Here is a 22,124-nt window from a genome sequence, read left to right on the forward strand (position 1 = left end):
TTACAGGTATATCATTTATATCGAAAATTACTTCACTTGTGTCTAAAAATTCTACTTCTTCTTCTAAAATTTTTTCTTGTTCGTCCTTTGTAGATATTTCTACCGAGAATTTTTCTGTAAATGTTGAAAAGATTTGTTTCAATATTAGGTAATCATCAGATTGAGTTTTACAATTATTTCGACATAGCTGTTTAATTTTGTCATTACCAAATATTTCACAAAATTGTTTATAAAAAATTGTTGTATTTGGATCAATAAGTGTTGGTAAATCATTGTGCTCATCCAGATTATCTTCAGTTTAAAATTCTTTCCCAAGACATTTTGAATAGTCAAGAGCAGAAGAATTCTAAACAAATATACCGCATGCCCTAAACCCACTTCTGATAACATCAGGATTTAACCTATCTATAGCAGATTTTAAAACAGAGGCAAACTGTACTTTCGTCAAGACTTTTTGGGGGTTGTTTCTCCTAAACTGAAGCACAGCTTTGTTCCAAAAAGTTTTTAGAGGCTTAAATGCAGCCACATCCGCTGGTTGCATTAATCTCGTGGCATTAGGATATAAAGCTACTAAAATAATTTTCAAATCTGTACAAACTTGACTTGTCTGTACAGTTAAATGGGTTTTATGCCCATCAGCAAAAAGTATCACCGGACGTGTAATATTATTTCGATCTAAATAAGGGTTAAATATATTTCCAATATATTCATAAAAGTTTTTGTTGTCCATCCAACCATTTTCTGTTAAACCAATACCCCACGAATTTGGCACAGCACTTAATATATCATTTGGCAATCTTTTATGGGGATAAATTATCATAGGAGGTAAAATATTGCCTATTGCAGAAAATGTGAACATAACTGTTAAGTTAACCTTTGGGTTATGTTCAATTTCATAGACGTTTCTGGAACCCTTCATAGCCAAAACCTTTTTATTTTTGGGACATAAATAAAAACATGTCTCGTCACCATTAAAGATTCTTGTTGGGTCTTGAAGAACGTCTGAAATTCCTTTTTTATCTAGATAAGATTTTATGTTGTCAAACCATTTGGTAATATCTCTTTGGTTAATGTTTGAACTTGCTGATGTCACTCCCTCTGAAGTCCTTAGCGAAATGTTGGGATTGCGCTTTAGAAATGCTGATAGCCATGTTCTACCTGGTCTATTTTCAACAAATGGATTAACTCTAGGTTTACTCTCTAAAAATGATTTAACGGAGTCCTTAATGTCATCAACACGAACAGGAAATCCTCTATTTTGGCAATGAAAAACCAAGCGTTTCAGTTGTTCCTCTTCATCCTTCGAAAGAAATGGATCTGGTCCATGCGTTATTTTGTTATGAAATTTTTCACTTTTCCGGTAACTTATAGTGGCTCTGGGAATATTAAAAATTCTTGAGGCTTCTCGCTCACTCATACCATTTTTAATTAACTCTAAAGCTTTTTTAACATCGTCTTCGGAATACTTTTTTTATAATTGTTTTCAGTTTTAGATCGTTTTGGCATATTTTCTAAAACAATTTATAATAATTAGTTATTGGCCACACATAGAACACTAGTTATTAACATATGTCAATCACTAGATTCTTACAAAATATGATGTTTCAGTTATTGGCCATCTAGGCCAATAACTGATACATTGATAATTTCATGCATTAGTAGTTGGCCACCTTAAAATTTACGTTATTTGAATAAATAACGTTAAATTCGTTATGCAATTTGAAGCAGGACATACACTATATTCTCACAAAAACATAAAACATAAAGTAGAAAATGAATTGCAGTATATAGTACTTACCAACCAACACAAGTTTCTCTTGGTAAATAACAAAATTTCGGTTGAAAACTAGCGGCACAGAACGAGACTTGTCTCGTTAAACATCGAATACTAACTAAAATGTAATGGTTAACTTGAAACTAGATGTGTCATACTCTAGGAGACATGTTGCCAAACTTAAAAAAACTGGTTAGAATTAACAAAATACCAACATTTTCCTAATTCTAATTAAAACATATTAGTAGGCCAATAACTAGCACATGACCAACAAGTGGTGCCTTTACCCTATTCGACCGTTCCACTACTTTTGGGACACCCTATATATTACGTATTTTATTTTTATAAAATACTTAATTGATATTATTTCATTTACAACACTTAATATTTACAAAACAATTGATACAAAAAAAAAAACAATTAACTAAAGCAGATCCAATTTATTTATATGTAATTACAATTTCTTTGTAATATGTATAATTTCGAAAATATATTCTTCGCATCCCAATTTCTCCTCCAATGTTCTCAAAACCATTGATTTGCCAAATATACCAAATATACCTGGTAGAGGAGGAGGAGTAGCGGCCTCTTAGAGCCTTCAGCCTTATGCATCAATTTTGGCATACCTTCTGTTATTCCTGTTGCTTTAAAACCAAGAAAGGATTACAACAAGATGACTCACTACCAACAATTGTATTCAATCTTACATTGGACGGAAGAGTCAAGAAAAGCAGAATACACATCTAAGAAACGATATTTAAAATCGACCATTATTAGCTACAAGCAAGGAAGAACTACAAAAGTTAACGAAAAGCATAACTATAAAGAGACCCAAAAAGAAGTGAAGACAGAGGATGTGATAATGGGAGAGACGCAGAAAGAAAAAGAAAAGAAAATATCATATTACAAATTGATAGAGAAAAAACATACTCGGTAAAAAGAGTCAAAGTAAATAATTACCTGGAAGTCAAAATAGATAAAAATGGTCATAATGAGCAGGAAAAAGGCAAGAATAGTCAAAGGAAATAAAAAAGTATGGAGCATACAGACCTATATGGTCACATAAATACATTTCCCATGGAAAAGAATAGAAGCAAATCGAAATGATTGGAGAAGCTTGCTGATGGCGGCCAAGAACCAGTTTGGGCTGTAGTGCCATTGGATGGATAGAAAATAAAATTTAATCAGAAATGTAAACGTTCTAGCCCTGTTGAACTTATAGTCAAAGTAATGAAGCTTAAAATAGGACAAAACCTCGCAATTTTTGCAGAATGGATCGATTTCTTTGAAAATTTAAGAAATAAGTAGTGGATAATCCAAGGATAAAAATGTATATGATGCCGAAAGGCACTTTTACCTTGGGGGTGGTTGCCGCCCCATCTTGATGGTGGAAATTTTTTATTACATTTTGACCGCAAAAGTTAAATTCAATGTTTTTAACAAGTTTTCTGCTAATAGTCTATGCGCCAAATAGAGGTCACCGTGTCCTTTTCAATTCTGATGGACAAACTCAGTAGTTTTTTATGGATTTTTGGCTGCTGATTATGAATTTCGAGGGTGGATTTCGATCCGAGTGGTCAAAGAATTGTTACAAAAAATTTAGTTGTTTATAAATTGTTTATAAGGCTCTGGATCATAAACTAAAAGAGATAAAAAATAATTTTTCAACTAAAATTTGTTCGTTAATAAAAAACGAAGAAAAAAACGTTTACTAAACTTGAATCCAATAATAAGAACTCAAGATATTGTAAAATTAGCGCACAATGCAAATTGCAAATTGCAAAGTAAGTATTTTTCGAAGCTTTATCGACCGTAACTCGGCTTCTACGCGTGAAAATGAGCCATAGAGGGTCTCATTTTAAAGTTTAATGAATATGCTCCCAAACAAAGTTTGTTAGATTACTTTGTATTCATTGGTTTTAAAGTTATATTCGTTTGAAATTAAAATTTTCTTAAAAAAATTGTACATTAATTTGTTTATAAAAGTTTCAAGCAAAGTTGAGCTATAAACATTTATACTTTAATTGACAATAATGATAGAAAAACTTAAAAGGAACATTTGAGCTTAAGAAAATGTTCGTATGTTTATTTTTGGCCAAGATATCGATATTTTAATAGCGCGCTCTGAGGCGCAAAATTGGCTCACCGCGTAAAGGTTCACGCGCTAACTTCTCGATGCAAATTATAATTTCTATGTATATATACGTTATCTTCATTTTTCATTTTTGAAGATCCTAATAAAATTGTATCATATAATTCTTATAATTAAATCATCATACTGTACCTCGCATCACTTTTCATTCTATTTACTTCTCTATATTTGTCTTCTATTTTTTGTACTAAATGAGAAAAAAAAAAACATTAAAAACTGATATTTCAGAAATATTACTAAAAAGTAAGTTGATATTATTTATTAGTACTATTTTTACAAACAGTATCTTTCGTGCATCTGCATCGAGATATACAGAGAATCTCAGCTTTTCTACATCTGCATAAGTTCTTAGAGCAATTTTTACAGTAACATGGTGGTCAAGTCTGCTCTTGTAAGCAGTAAAACTAAAACTTTCTAGGGCTTTAGAGTCTAATTATCTATATGATATCCATATAAAGTGGATCTAGTTCTTTTGCAACATCATTAAGGCACGTGAATTGTGTGTATGCCGCCACAACATAAATGCTCGTTTTATATGCAATGATGATGGTGTAAAAGTACTCGAGCCATTTTTATATGGATATCACATATTGGCTCATTTGCATGCGTAGAAGCCGAGTTACGATCGATAAAGCGTCGAAAAATACTTACATACTTGACTGTGAGTACTTACAAACATTTTAAAAAGCTCAAAATGTTTCTTTTGAGTTCTTTTATCATTATTATTAATTAAAGTATAAATGTTTATGGCTCAAAATTACTTGATACCCATATAAACAAATTAATGTACAATTTTTTCAAGAAAATTATAATTTCAAATGGGTATAACTTTAAAACAAATGGAGATAAAGTAATTTAACAAGCTCTCTGTTTGGAAGCATTTTAACAAAGCTTTAAAATGAGACCTTTTAAAATGAGCGTAGAAGTTAAGTTACGATCGATGAAGCTTTCGACAAATACTTATTTTGTAATTTGCAATTTTCATTGTGCACTAATTTTACAATATCTTTAGTTCTAACTGTTGTATTTTAGTTTAGTATACTTTTTTTTTTATCAACGAACAAATTTTATTTGACACATTCTTTTTTATCTCTTTTAGTTTAGGAGCCAGAGCCTTATAAACAATTTATAAACAATTAAATTATTTATAACAATTTTTTAACCACTCGGATCGAAATCCACCCTCGAAATTCGTAATCAGCAGCCAAAAATCCATAAGAAACCGTTGAGTCTGTCCATCAGAATTGAAAAGGACACGGTGACCCCTCTGGCGCCTAGACTATAATAACTCCAAAAGTTTTCGATTTATCAAAACAACTTTACTTAACAAAAATGTACCTTTTAAAAAATAAACAAAACCTTCTTTAATTTACTTTAAGACCAATAGTAATCGAGCTATACTTTATTATATGTTAGCTCTTCTTCGTCAAATGCTATATTGTAGTTTCAAAGTCAAAAGACGGGAAAACTATGCATTTTTAGAGGATAATTTGTTTAAACTAACTTAAAGTACTTATATTTAAAGTAGGTACTAATTATTTAAAAATATCTATCTCCAAAAATAAAAAAGTCTAGCTCAAAAATTAAGTGATATAAAGAAAATAATGTCAGTCCCTATTTCTTTAGCAAAAAATTGATTGGAAGCAACCTCTTAATCACCACCCTAATTAACATTAATCATTGACCTTATTTGGTCTTCTTTATTTATTGAATTGTTAATAGGTTCTAGAAGTTTGACTGGCTTAGAATAATTAGTTTTTAAATAAATGGAGTTAAAACCGAACGACGAATTTTTGTAGTTTGGAAAAAATGGCTTTATCTTCAGAATAAAAATATTAGCTTTAGTGATACGAAAAAAATGTTTAAATACAAAATTGTAGCTTATTTAATTCCCAAGAACCCAGTTTGCAAAAATTTTTCCTACGTCAAAAATTGAGTGAGCTATTGATAATTAAAACTTGTAATAACATGCAAAAACCACCTTTACCAACCCTTTCAAAGTCGCCTTCCTTTGCGACTAAGGATTTTAAAAAGATTTAATGTTAACAGGCTTATAGATCTTGTAAAAACCTACAAAAATCTGTTTTAACAAACTTTATAAGATAAAAATAAAAAATTACTGTTAAAAAATCAATATATTTTTCTGAAAAAAAAGGGAGACAAAAGGGGAAAAAAGACATTTTTATGTATTATTAAGATTCTAGAAGTTTTAATGGCTTACAATAATTATTTTTTTTTTTTAAACTGAAGTTAAAAAAGGAATAACGAATTTTTGTAGTTTTGTAAAAAATGCAATTTTCTTCAGAATAGAAAGATTAGCATCAGAGATACGAAAAAATGTTTAAATACGAAATTGTAGGTTATTTATGTTCCAAGAACTTGTTTTGAAAAAATTTTTTCTACGGTAAAAATTGAGTGAATCGTAAATGAGTATTATTGAAAAACATTGTTTTTTTCGATATAAAAATATCACTTTCAATAGCGAATAAATCGAAAACTTAATTTTTTCAAAAAAATATATAGAACAGTTTTTGTTTCGAATGGATGTTTTTAACAACTTTTTCTGTCAAAATAATATTTAAAAAATTTCCACCTCCGATATAGGGTAGCAAGCACCCCATGGTAAAAGCGCTTTTGGCATCATATAGATTTTGATCCTTGGACTATCCAATAGTTATTCTCAAATTTTAAAGCAAATCGATCCATTCTGTAAGAATTGCGAGGTGAAAAGCTTTCGGAAAATTAATAAATAAATAATTATCCGATGAAATGTATAAAACTTGCTCCGTCTGCATGAAGTCCAAAAACCTTTTGCGCAGTCAGGTCAAACAATGTTAAATTTAACTATTTTTCAAAAATAATGATATATTGGGTTTATATTCATGTATTTCCATTATTCAAATCCGCAGTAAAAAACAAGCACCAGACATGACTATAAATTATAATGTTCACCGCAAAAACTCATAATTTTCTGACGCGAATGTTTTGATAGTTTTTGTAAGGTAGCCAAAGTAAATAGTAAATTTTACTACTAGGCCTGGATCCCGCGTACCAAAAAAAGTTGATTAATCGCAAGCTGAAGATTTGTTAATAGCTTTACGGTGCCTAGTCGGACAAACTTTTATGTACGGGAACACAGGAACAGGGGAAGCTTTAGTTGTGGAACAGTTTAAAAATTTGAAACGTCTGATTACGAAAACGTCCCATGTATTTTGTCGGACACAACATCCAATTGATTTGTTATCCTTTCATTAAACTCTCATGCAAAAATCAGGCTGCTATTAACAACCAACGTGATTCCTGTCATTTGACATGTTCTTCGTGTTCCACTCATTAAAATGCCCAGTTAGTGATAAACACCAGTCTGATTTTTGCATGAGAGTTTAATAAAATGGTAACAAATCAATTGGAAGTTCTGTCTGACAAAATACATATTATAACGTTTTCGTAGTCTGACGTTCCAAATTTTAAACCTGCTCCACAATTAAAACTTTCCCTCTTCCAGTGTTCCTATACATCAAAGTTTATCCTACTAGACACCGTTAAGCTACTGACAAATTTTCAGCTTGCTATTAATCAACTTTTTTTTTGGTACGCGGGATCCAGGTCTATACCTTTTTCGTATTTAAATATGAATAATCTATAATTGAATAAAGCAATATTTTCATATTCGGGATAATGTCTTATTGAAGTGTTTAGTTCAATTTATCTGCTGTTTTGTTAATTAAACCATTATTATCTTCTTCTTCTTCTTCTTCTTCTTTTTCTTCTTTTTCTTCTTCTTCTTCTTCTTTTTCTTAAGGTGCCTATCCGTTCCGGATGTTGGCGATCAGCATGACTATCCTAACTTTGCTTGCTCCTATTCTGAATAATCCGGTTGTCGATGTATTAAACCACTTTCTTAGGTTTTGAAGCCAAGATATTCTTCTTCTCCCTGGTCCCCTCTTTCCAAATACCTTGCCTTGAAGAATGAGTTGCAACAAGTCATATCTCTGTTCATTCCTCATAATATGGCTAAGATATTCTAGTTTGCGCTCTTTGATTGTGTTAATAATCTCGCATTCTTTGCTTATTCTACGTAGAACCTCAACATTAGTCACACGATCCACCCACGAAATTCTCAAAATGCGCCTGTAACACCACACCTCGAATGCCTCGAGTTTTCTCAAAGAAGCCTCGGAAAGTGTCCAGGCCTCTACTCCGTATAATAACGTAGAAAATACATAGCATCTGATGATAGAAATTTTGGTAGCAAGAGGTAAATCGTGGCTTCTGAAAAGAGACTTCATCATTATGAACGCTGATCTCGATTTTCCTATGCGTTGTTTTATTTCACTTGAGTGGTCCCACTGGCTGTCTATGTTAGTACCAAGGTATGTGTAGCTGTCGACCCTGTCAATTAGTTGTTGGGTAACCAAAAGCTGTGTATTTAATATTACGCGCTTACTGACTACCATGTACTTTGTTTTTTTCGTATTGAGATCAAGTCCGTATTTTACCTACTTATATCTGAGATGCGCGACATTATTCTTTGCAAACCATCTAGACTGTCTACAAAAACTACAGCGTCGTCGGCATATCTAATGTTGTTCAGACGCACTCCATTGACTAATACGCCTTCCTGTAGTTCTCCCAGCACTTGCTCGAAGATACATTCAGAGTATATATTAAACAACACCGGGGACAGGATGCTTTCTTGCCTCACTCCTCTATCTATGTAGACTGCCTCTGTTAATTGGTCATCCACTTTAATGTTGGCAGTTTGGTTGTAATACAAATTATATAATATGATTCTCAACTCTCTATCATCTACTCCCGCTTCTTTCAAGATGTTTTCATTATTATCTAGATATTAGATACTAAAATAGGTGATTCATTTAGAGGTACATTTTTCGTGAGATTTAATGGAAGATCGTGAATGAACCGTATCACCTGGCGTTGCTGTTTTAGACCACATTCCGTAAGTACTGAAGTAAATATAGCGGCGGTAGTGAATATTGTACTCGAAAATAGTGAAGAATCGATTCGTCGCCGTTCTCAACAGCTTGGCTTGACATATGCAACACGTTGGCCTATTTTACGTAAGCATTTTTATTTAAAGGCACACACAATTTATTTTGTGCAAGATCCGAAGCCGGCTGGCTCTCCGACTCCTCACGGTTTCAGTCAACGGGCTCTTAATAAGCTTGCAGAACATCCACTGTTTTCGAAAATAAATGTTTATTTACCGATAAAGCTCATTTTTGGCTTAATGGGTAAGTGAACAACAAAATGCCCGTATTGGGGATAATGAGTAACTCGAAGAGGTTCAAGAGTTGTCATTACGTAAAAAAACAACTGTATGGTCTGGTTTGTGGGCCGGTGGAATCGTTGGTCCACATTTCTTTAAAAAGAGACCGGCTAGAATATTAATGATAGAGCAAACCCAAATAGAAAAATTAAGACATAAAAATATCTGGGAACCTTGGTTGATGACAAAAATGACCAAAGCAAAGAAATTAAAGTCCGAATTGAAACTGCAAGGCAAGCATTTATAAAAATGAAGACACTGCTTACAAACAAAGGCCTTCAGTTGCCTCTCAGATTGAGGGCTCTAAGATATTACATATTTTCAATATTGCTATACGAAATGGAAGCTTGGATATTGAAGAGGGAACGCATAAGAAGAATAGAAGCGTTCGAAATGTGGTGTTACAGTTCGACGCCGTATTGCCGACATAATCTTGGCTGACCTTATTCGGATGTTCGTGCAGAGGTTTGCCCATCAAGGCGCGCATTTTTCCATTCTTAGTAAGGTAGTTTATGCGTATTTCTGGTTTCCTCAGTTTGACCGGTGTTGTATCATCTACTGCGCAAATAGCGCGATGTAGTGTAGATGTCTCAGCCTGCATTTGAAAATTCTGAAAAGTTCATAAATTAGCAATCTGTTTACCTAATTGCTCGCCTATATCCATAAGTTTTCTTCCTCCTAAATACCGCGGTAATGTCGTTCGTTCTACTGCACTTTTTAGGTGGTGCTTTTATGCCTTTGTGAGGTGTGTTCGTACTTTTCGCTGAAAATTTTCTATATCCGTTTTTGTCCACTTAACAGTACCAAATGAATAACTAAGCGCGGAAGAAGCGTAGGTGTTTAGTGCCTTAAACCAATTTTTACTGTTAAGCTGTGAACAAAGCAGCTGTTTTACCATTCGTATAAACCCAGTAATTATCTCATTTTTCATTTGCTTATGGTTCATTTTCCGCGCTTGCTCTACTCCAAGATATTTGTACATATGGTTTTCGACCATGGCCTCGATGTTCTGGCCATTTTGCATATCGAATCCACCTAGCTGTACCTTTCCTCTGACTATATTTAAAACACGACAGTTGTCTAGACCGAACTGCATACTAATATCATTAGAGAATGTTTCAACAGTTTTTAGCATCTGTTCTAGGTGTTTTTGAGTAGAACCCATTAATTTCAAATCATCCATATACAACAGATGATTGAGCTTCGCTACCACAGTATTATTATTTTTAATGCTAAAACCTGAGTCAGTGGAGCTTAAGAGCTGGGAAAGGGGGTTTAAAGGTAAACAGAACCACAATGGACTCAACGAGTCTCCTTCAAGCAGGACCCGGTTGATTGCGATATTTTCCGTTTCGATATTGTTTTCACCAGGTATTTGGAGGTGAATTTGAGTCTTCAAATCTCTCATTATATGTTTTAAAAAGGTCACTATGTTATCATCGACCTTGTATACCCTTAATATATCTACAAGCCATTCGTGTGACAGTAAATCAAAGACCCTTTTGTAGTCAATAAAGGCAGTAAAAGGTTCCTTTTTTTGGTGAATGCCTAATTAAAAATGACTCAGTCGATGATAAGTTGTTCTTTGCAACCCATGGAACTCTTAGCGCATCCTTTATGTTGAGGCTCTATGATATTGTTTAGAGCACAGTGTTGGTAGATACGCCGGGTTACACAGGATGTGACCAATTTATACAAAGTTGGAAGACAAGTAATTGCGCGGTACTTAGCTGGATCTTTTTCTTGGCTTGGGTAAGACTTGTCGACACTTTCTACGGCGAAATTGAGTTTTCGGTAGAACGCCTTCTCAGAATTCTCAAAAAGTTCTTATTTCATTACATTATTATTTCATAAAACATATTGCGCAAGTGGCAAGTTCCCTATTATTAAAGAAAAGAGAATAAAATAATTATTTGAAAATAAAATAACAACAATGTGTCGTTTATAACGCTACAAAATAAAGAAACGTAGGGGACCAGAAACTATCTACCTATGTAATAATTCTAAGCATTTTGGTTTTTTATACAATTTAATATCTGTACACAAAATACACGGTGTAACAAAAATACAGGTCATAAATAGTTCGATTGAACCTAACTTACCTTAGTACAAATGTGCACATAAAAAAAGTTATAGCTCTTTGAAGTTACAAAATGAAAATCGATTTTTTCCAATATATCGAAAACTTTTAAAGATTTTTTATTGAAAATGGACATGTGGCATTCTTATGGTAGTAATATTTTAAGAAAAAATTATAGTGTAATTTGGACACCCCTTAAAAATTTTATTGGGGTTTTGTTCTTTTAAACCCTCTCAAACTTGTGTGTGCGTTCCAATTTATATTTTTTTTGGAACCATTAGTTAAACACAATATTTTAAAAAATTTTTTGCCTCTTAGTACTTTTTCGAAAAGTCAGTTTTTATCGAGATATTTTGAATATTTGTCAAATCCACCACATATTTGTATATGGTTAAATACGATTATGGATACTTGGTAGTAACATTTAATTGTAGTAATATGAAAATTTATATATGTTTTACATTTTTAGGTATATTTTGAACCATATTAAAAAGAACCCACATCTCGATAAAAGGTGCCTTATCGAAAAAATACAAACAGGCAAAAAACTTTTAAAAACACTGTGCTTAACTAATAGTACCGCAGTAACAGTTTAATTGGAACGTACACAAACATTTGTGGGGTTTAAAGGCACAAAACCCCCATAAATTTTTTATGTAAGCATATTAAAAAAGAAGACGCATCTCGATAAAAACTGCCTTATCGAAAAAATACTAAGAGGCGAAAAAGTTTTGAAAATATTGAGTTTAACTTATGGTACCACAATAATAATTTAATTTACGGAAACAAAAGACAGATATCGAGCACTGAGTTTATTTAATCTTGCCCAATTATACTTTCGCTATCTAGAGCATCTTCAGGGGCATCTGCAATAAGCAAAGAAAACGCCATTGTAAAAGGAAGAAAAAGTTAGAAACTTCGACAAAAAATCGAAGATGGTGTGACAAAAAAGGACAATAACGTTTCTTACTTACTTCGTCAATAATAAGAAGGTATATTATCCTCGAATGTTATCTAATAAAACAGTTTGGTGGCAACTTAAATTAACATATAAATACACACTTAACAAAGGACAAAACAGATAAATTTGAGTGCCTGGTAAGATTCTACATTTTTGCAAGATGGAAGCAGAATGAAGTATTACTTATTTGACGGAAATGATCGAGTGATGTCTGACAGATGACAATTTGGTGAGACTGTGACTGTGTAGTATGTACAGTCACTACACAGTGAACTGCACATTTGGCATATAATTTAATTGGCACGTACACAAAAATTTGGGGCGGTTTAAGGGAGCAAAACCCCATAAAATTTTTAGGGGGTGCACAAATTTCACTATAATTTTTCTTTAAAATGTTCCTGACATAAAAATGTCACATGTCCATTTTCAATAAAAAATCTCTAATAGTTTTCGATATATTCGAGAAAATCGATTTTCATTTTGTAACTTCAAAGGGCTGTAACTTTTGTTATGTGCATATTTGTACTAAGGTAAGTTAGGTTTATTCGAACTATTTTTAGTCCCAGAATATGTACTTTAATTTATGACCTGTATATTTGTTACACCCTATATAACGTACCTAATGAAATTTTTAGCTCGCTACGGATATTTTTCGAATTATTTAAGCAGAAAATATATACCGCAATCTACATATTTTCCTCAAACGAATCCGTTGCATTGATAAAAAGCAGCTAACTTATAAATAATTATATATATTCATAATTCAGGCACGGAATGAGTGAAAATTGTGATTTAATTGGTGTGTCTGTTGAATATACAAACCTTATTCACTTATTAACGAGATTACTTAATACTAGCATATTATATTTTATTATAACAGCGTTAGTTAGCGTTAGTGAATTCGTTAAAGTAAATAAAAAAGGCGTAACTCGTTTTAAAGTCTTTTATTTATTTTAATGTGCAAAGTTGTAAGGCAAATGCATATTTTTCAAAGCTTATTTATTTCAAGCTAAAACAAACTTGCTCTAAAATATAATTTCAATGCTTTCTGCGTTTTTGAACTGAGACAGAGGTATCTGTTGTTTCTATTAGTATGGGATCCGAATCTAGGTCGACCTTCACTCAATTGTTTACCGGATAAAACATTTTTTTTAATTTTTATTAAATTTCATACATAGACAAATCAGACTTGCATGTGTTGCCCAAAAACATAAATATGGTGTATGTATCAAAATATGGTCGCAGCTATCCACACCACAGGGGGGAGGGGGCATAGGGTTCAACATGTCAAGAACATTTTTGTCAATTATTTTAAGAATGGTGGAATTATTATTGTTAAAGAAATGTTGAATGGGTTGCATGTGAGAGTTCATTTTGAATGAAATAAATGCATATCAATCATTTGTTATAACTCCCGACGACCGGCTTCGCTCTCTATAATATGCAAAGCATCTTCAGGTCAACGCTTGCAAGTAACTAAATGCTACAAATAAAAACTAGAGTTAGAACAATTTCTGGTTATAAAATATACTAAAAAGATCCATAAGATCACGCAACTATTAAACAACATACATAAAAATTATTAAGACAACAGACAAATACACGTACACATAACGGCAGCATAAAATGGCCTCATGTCTACAAACACATACAAATGAATGCAGTCTGTAATTATGCAATGATAATGTGTTGTACTTACATTCCGCTACTAGGGGCTTCTTGAGTATTCAATAACATGATTTATTGCGCCAATTTTGCCAATGGGGGTATGGTGGAATAGACGGAAAATGTTGTAAAGGTTAACAAGTACATATATAAACGTATTGACATTCACATCATGACATATATGGCTAAAAAACACAATATATGTGGCGGAAGGGAAGAAACGGAGAAACTCAAATTGGAGCAGGAGAAAATTACAAGCTACAATGAATACATATATCTGGAAATAAAACTAACTAGTACAGGACGAAACGAAGAAAATATTAAAGAAAGGATAGTAAAGAGAAAACAGGTGATAGAAGCCCTGAATTCAGCACGGTGGTAAAAAAATGTAAGAAGAGAAAATAAAAAACTAATACAAACAATAATATTAAACCAATGTTAAACAATGGATCTGAAGTCTGGAAGTTAACCAAAAAGTACAAAGATAAATTACTAGCCACGAAGATGGATTTTTCGAGGTCAGCAAGAAGATCTAGACTAGAACACGACATTAGGCAACAAATGGAAATAGAAAAAACAATCATAGATGACATCGAAAAACAACAGCTATTATGGTACGGAAGACGAATGGAGGAAAGAAGAATCCCCAAAAGAGTGTCAGAATGGACCCCACTGAAATTCTAAAACGGGAAAGACCAGAAACATGGATAAAGGGCATCTCCAAGGCGATGTCGGAAAGAAATTTAAGAGAGGAAGACTGCCGCAATAGAAAGAAGTGGCGATTGGGAACGGAAAGGCGTAGAACACTATAAAACCGATTTATTGTATATCCTTATTCACTTCAACAATTTTAAATTGAAACGAATAAGGACTCGATATACTACCCCAGCTAATTGAAAATACTATTCGAAAATAATACTTCAACCAACTAAGACAGCTACCGTTCACCCTAGCCTAGCTAAGTCTCTTAGGGTGTGTGTTCGTCTTGTCCTAATTTTTTGGATATGAACTCTGAAAATTTAGAATGATAGCAAGCAAAACAGTATATTTTTAACTAATCATGTTTATTGTTCAATAAAGATATTCGCACCTTTAATAAAAAAGCGAAATAACTCAAAATTCATGGTTTTCGAAATTTAATCATAAAGTGAAATAACTAAACGAGAAGAACCTGTTCCGTTTAACAGCCAGGTTAAAATGATGAAAATGAGAGAGATAAATGATTTTCCCGCTCTTTTTTACTAACGCCTTTGCACAAACCGGTACCTACTCGTAAAGTGGTGGAATTCAGTTATACTCCGGCTGTGTTTGGAGGTAAGATATCCGGTATTTTCAAAGAAAGTGATACAATACGAAACAATTTTATTCTGTGTTTTACTAACGAGTAAGTATATTATTTGCTATCGCTTTTTAGAAAAGTGTATTTTTTCAGATTTATTTCACTTTATTAGAAAACTAGTTGAAGATTTGTTAGTTCATTTATGAATTAGTTCATTTTAGTAGAAATGATTTCTTATTATGTGCCGTATTATTTCAACTTTATGCAGTTTCTAATTAAAAATTTAAAAAATTACCAAAGTACAATAAGTATTATTTCAATATTCTGCTATTATTTTATTAGATAGGTAGTTAGAAACCTTCACGTTTTTGATTTGTTTCACTTTATTATAAAATCAACAATAATTATTGTAATAGTAATACTTTTAATATGCAATGGTTTGATGTTCGCATTGATAATTATGTACTTATTTTTTGATAATCCAATTTAATTAGATTATTGTTGACTATCAGCTTCTTGTCTAACTAACCGGTATAATATTTATACTCTTGTTTTAGAGTGGCGTCTTCTAGTCTAGAGCACAAAAATACTTGGAATAGTAGCGAAAAATTCCTCATTGGATAATAATTCCATCAATGAAAAACCCGTTTATAATAAATGTGAAACTACGGAAGAAGTAAGTTTCAATTTGTATTACTTTAATATATGTATAAATACACATTTTTTTATTATAAACTAAGGCTTTTACTTGTTTCTATCAAACAGTAATAGTATCTTACGTAATAATAGTAAACTTACGTATCTATGTCAAAAAATAAAAAAAAACTATCCCCGCTCGTTGTCTGAAAGAGCCATGTACCGAAAAGTGCAGACTTAAGTGCTCCGAGAATATCAATACAGCATACGGTATGGTATTTTTTGCAAGTTCTGGGAATTGGGCAGTTTGCTAAAGCAAACCTTGATGATATTCAACCTAAGTACAGGTACACAAATGCTGAGAATCCTAGGCGCTGCAACCAGGCTTTCCATTTTGTAATAAATGATGTCAAAATTAGAGTGTGCAAAACATTTTTTAAATCAACTTTAGATATTTCTGACCGCATGATTTTTACAATACAGACTAAGATTGATGCAAATGGTTTGCACTGGATGATTTAAGAGGAAAACATGACAAGCACAGAAAAAATGATCCCGAACTGGTAACCGACATCAAGGGGTATATTAATTCTATACCAAGGGTTGACTCACTGCCTACGCGCTTCTACTTCAAGAGAATACATAGAAGGCAGCAAAACCATTAAAGATTTATACAATGATTTTAAATTAGAACAAGAGCGGAACAATAAAGAAATTGGTACATATATTACCTATTATAAAATATTTACGACTGAATTGAATATTGGTTTCTTCCAACCAAAAAAAAAAGATCAATGCGATCTGTGTAATACCTACAACAATTCCAATGTTAATGAAAATAAAGACCTGGAGCAAAAATATAAATCAAATTTAGAAGAAAAAAAAACTGGAGTAGGGCTGAGAAATTAAATGACCGAAACAAAGTCAGCTCAAATGAAAAAGTAGCTAGCTGTGCTGCAATGTCATACAGGTCAGTCTTCTTCATTTTATTATAAATCAAAACTGAACTGTTACAATTTAACGGTGTCGGAACTGACAAAAAGAATCTAAGCAGGCATATAAAAATGTACACTGTTATTTTTGATCTAAATGTGATGCAAAACGAGGCTCCATAGAAATCGGTTCTTGCATATGGGCCTATTTAAAAAATATAAGTGAAGAGGGCGATGGTGAAAATGAAGTCATATTATATTCAGACAATTGCTGTGGCCAAAACAAGAATAAGTATATAACGTCGCTGTATTTATTCGCTGTGCACACGTTAAAAATTAAGAGAATGACACATAAATTTTTAATAAGGGGCCACAGTCAGAACGAAGCCGATAGTGTGCACAGTCTTATTGAGAAATAAGTTAAAAAGAGCTTGAAATCTGGATCTATTTACATTCCAGACCATTATGTAACTTTAACAAGGAATGCTAGAAAATCGAACCCACCTTGGTTAAAAAGAGCTTGAAATCTGGATCTATTTACACTCCAGACCAATATGTAACTTTAACAAGGAATGCTAGAAAATCGAACCCACCTTTAATTGTGCACGAGATGAATTACCAATCATTTTATGATTTAAAAGGTTTGCAAGAAGAATTGGGGTATAACCTTACGATTAATACTGAGCGAGAAAATGTTAACTGAAACGAAATCAAAGCAATACAAGTAAACAAAGATAATCCTACATATTTTTTTATAAGACATCATACAAGGATGAGACTTATAAACAGGTGGATGTAAGGAACAAACGAAAAAAAATATAGGATCAATAACGGAAATAGCACTCAAACCCGCCTATACAGAAAAACAAAAATTGAGTACAAACAAACGGAAAGATTTACAAGCATTGCTATCTAAAGGATTGATTCCTTCTTTTTACTCCCAATTTTATAATTCAATAACTTTCAATTCAATAACTAATTTCAATAATTTGAGAGTAGCCACACAAGTTTCTTGAAACAATCTATTTTATATTTTCGGTTTATTTTTTAAAACGAATTAACATCTTTTCAATGTATTATTATAGTGTTACTTATGTTTTAGTTTAATTTTGTAATCAGGCAATTTTGTTAATAAAGATAAATAAACGAATAATCAGTATTTTATTATAAAGAAAACGAAAATTCATTTTGTGTTTAAGAAAATATAGAGACAACTAGAATTAATTCAGTGTCAACTCAAAGTTTTTACATCAAAACTGCAACAAACCTAATTGTTTATTTTACATGACAATTCATTTAGCAATAAAAGAGCATCATGTAGAATTATTTCATCGGCGCAGAATATATGTTTAATCATAAAGTGAAATAACTATAAACTATCAAAAGAACAACACATTTGCACCCTTAAAAGTAGACGAGAGGATTAGCATTTACTAATATCTAAGAGCTTACTAATTAAACTCTCCACACCAACCTTTAGAATTCCTCTAACCCGTATGATTTTTGTGAAATTAATTTTTAACCTGTACTGTGCGAAACTTAAAAACTTTGACTGCAAATTCCCACAAGCTGTGTTTTTTGAGTTATTTCTTTTTTTATTAAAGGTGCGAATATAATAAAAATATGACTTATCAAATGCATTCACAAATATCTTCAAATTCTTGCCAAAAACTAACAATTCTTGGATTATACTTATGACTTTTGGTATCTGGTTCGATGGTAACTTCTTGACGTCGAATGGTACAGCTGTAGATTTGTAGACCTGGGAAGATGTTGTGGCCCTAGGTCCCTGCAACTGAAGATGTCGGGTACTGCTAACTGTTTGATGCATCTTGTTGTCTTGCCTGATGAGTAGCATCACCCAGGGCTGCCGCTACCATGTGTGCAAAGTGTGCATCGCACACGGGGGGCCGATATATATCACTGACGATAATTTTTTTTAAACGAAAATAAATTATAAAACAAATAGTAATGACATGTATTTGACATGTTCTTCGTGTTTCACTCATTAAAATGCTAGTCATAGACACCAGTCTGATTTTTGCATGAGAGTTTAATGAAATGGTTACAAATCAATTGGAAGTTCTGTCGGAAAAATACATGTGACGTTTTCGTAATCTAACGTTCCAAATTTTTAAACTGTTCCACAATTAAAACTTCCGTTGTTCCAGTGTTCCCGTACATCAAAGTTTGCACGACTAGACACCATTAAGCTATTAACAAATTTTCAGCTTGCTATAAATCGACTTTTTTTGGCACACGGGTTCCAGGCCTATTTGAAATACAGTAGTGTGCAAAAGAAACGGGCACACTACTGTATACATCTATTATAAACAAAATCTTTATCAAAAGCGTGTTTAAAATCATCAAATTCTCAACTTAGACTGAACTATAACCCATCTATAACCATACATAAGCATAAAGGAACAATATTATAACAGAGCAACCATCGAGTAATAAAAAAAATTTTTAAACCATCGAGTAATAAAAAAGACTTTTTTATGACTCAATGAGAGCAACTTAACCTAGATACCGTTAAGCTATTAACAAATTTTCAGCTTGCTATTAATCAGCTTTTTTTTGGTACGGGAGATCCAGGTCTAAAAGTAAGGTCGAGATTAGAGCAATTATTTTTCATATACCCGTTACCATGATACTACGACAACCAGCCCGTTACGGTTACGATGTCTCTCCTGCACATTTCTTTAAATACTAGTACCTATGTTGAAACGACTAAAATGTTAAAAGAGGGCGGCAAATATTAAGTTGCACACGGGCGACCAACACTTTAGCGGCGGCCCTGGCATCACCGGTGGTGTTGACGGCTTGAGGCCCCCGAAGGGAGAAAGGTTTATTTATTCCCAAAATCTAGAAGGATAATGCGTATAAGTGACAATCAAGTTAAAAACCAAATTGTACCTTTGCCAAATATTCAAAAACTAGTAGATGACAAGGGCAAATTAAATGGAATTAAGATTGATACTAGTCAAAATTTGATTTACACGTGCATATACGTATATAATAAAAAGATATATTTAAAACTAAAATATCAGAACACATGCTTTTACAAGATAGCAGGTTAGGTTAGATACGTAAAAATGATTATAAAAAGCTAGGTATGAATGTAGGAATATAAATGATTGTAATTAATATGATAAGAATAATAACTCACCTTAAAGTATATCAAAGTCTGGAAATAGCCCTGATATTATTAGCCCTGTATTTGGCTTTTATACCAACATTAATTTTCCACCACCATTTTGAGAATTGAGAGACGAAGTGTCACTTAGGAGGTGGCAGACATGTTCCGTATTAAAAGACAGATATCTGGAGAGTAAGGATATACGGGGTACGTTCAGTATGTTCAGTTGATGATTTAAATGAAAAGAGATATTTTAAATATAGAAAATAAGAAAAGAGGCCGCCAACGAGTTTTTAACGAAGAAAACTGGTAAAACAAATACAAAAGATAATTATTAATGAAATATTAAAGAAAATAAAGTAAAATAATTATTTAAAAATAAAATAGCAAAGATGTGACGTTTGCAATGTTACGAAGTTAAATACATGTTTCTTTTTATGTCCATTAATTTAATTAAAAAAAAATTTGAGAGCCCTATATAAATAATTATGTTAATGTTTATATTACTGAATAGAAAATTCAAGATCCTTCAAAGGAGCTATCAGATGACCTCTATTCTCTATGCATGACATCACTACTATAATGTATGTATATGCCAAAAAATCTTAATTTAAAAATAAAAATCGACCTGTTTGGGTAATTTCTAATAATGTTGTTTATTTAGCTAATAATGAATTTATGCGTTAATTTATGGACGCACTATATAGTGATGCCACCCTTTGCTGCAATTACAGCTTCTAGACGTCATTGCATATTCTGAATACAGGCTTCTACGTTAGTTTTTGTGTTTGGGTTACGAATTATAATGCCATTCTTTAATGAGGGCTTCAATCAACTGGGGATAAAAACTTTGTAACCCTCACAGAAAAACGAAGAAGACCGGCAACCACGTGGATACAGGGTATCTCCAAGGCGACGTCGAAAAGAAATTTAAGAGAAGGAGACTGTCACAATAGAAAGGCGAAAACTATTGCGAACGAAAAGGCGTAGAACGCTATAAAACCGGTTTAGTATTATACATATGTATATAAATACAAAATATGTGTAGAGTCCCTAAAAATTTTGTCACCCACTGTATATTATTTTCCTCTTTCGGTTATGTCTCCTTTTTGGAGGTTGGTAATCCTTACAGATACATGTCGTTTTTGATACTGCTTCGCTTTCCTCAAATTATGTAACCAAAAAATGCGAATTGGTTAATCCTCTCCTTTGTTATATATCCTATTTTGAATTATTCTTCCTTTGTATATGAACTCCAAATATCCATTTTTAAAGTAAAAGGTACTATAAAATTAAGTTAGTATATATATTTTCCCTTTATAGTTTCTTCGTTTTAATAAAGTTCTTATCAATTGAAATCTCCTGTAATATCCTTTCTCGGATAAAAAATAAATTTAAAGTTTCCACATGAGCAATATTCCCTCAACGAAGGAACTAAACATTTCTTGTTTATGATATAAAGCACTTTTCCGCTATGGTTTTCTCTTTATGAAATATTTCACACATTGTTAGGTATCGCAGCAAGAGTTTATGTGGTATATTTTAGTTTATATTTTATTATTTTTTTTTTGTATTATGTTTATGGGATTGAGCCACAATAACTGTTTATTTAATTAATGTTACATTTCTTAATAAACTATTGTTTGACGTTTCGATTTCCATTCCGGAAATCGCTCTCAGAAAATTAAAAAGAAAATTAAGTTTACAAATTCTGGGAAAATTCTCAAACCTGATATTTTTAGGTTATGTTTACCTTCCTTATAAATGTAATTTTGGCTTCTTAAAATCCTAGAAAGGGCTTCTTCTCGAACGTATTCCCTAGCTCCCAGTAGTATGCCAGATCACCCCAAGATACTGTACGGATCTTGTAGAGATAACAGTCCGGACTTAAACCGATCAGCAGCTATATCAACCTGATCGTGTCATCTATTGGCATTCTCATTCTGTATACCCTATCAGTATAACCTAACTTCCACAAGTATATCCAGGGGAATACAGCTGGTAACTGCCCATAAGGCTTTTGCAGTTACAGTCCTGTAAGCATTCTTTACCTACAGCAAACTAATTTTCCCATACGTGTCGAGAGCCCTTTGCACGCCAGTATTTTTACCCCTTCACTCCAGACTAGGGATGGCTGTTGTTTTACAAAACACCGGTTTTCGGTTAAACCGGTTTTTTTAACTTACGGTTTAACCTGGTGGTTATAACCGGTC

This window comes from Diabrotica virgifera, chromosome 3 (genome assembly GCF_917563875.1).
Source record: "Diabrotica virgifera virgifera chromosome 3, PGI_DIABVI_V3a".
Classification (NCBI taxonomy): Eukaryota; Metazoa; Arthropoda; class Insecta; order Coleoptera; family Chrysomelidae; genus Diabrotica; species Diabrotica virgifera.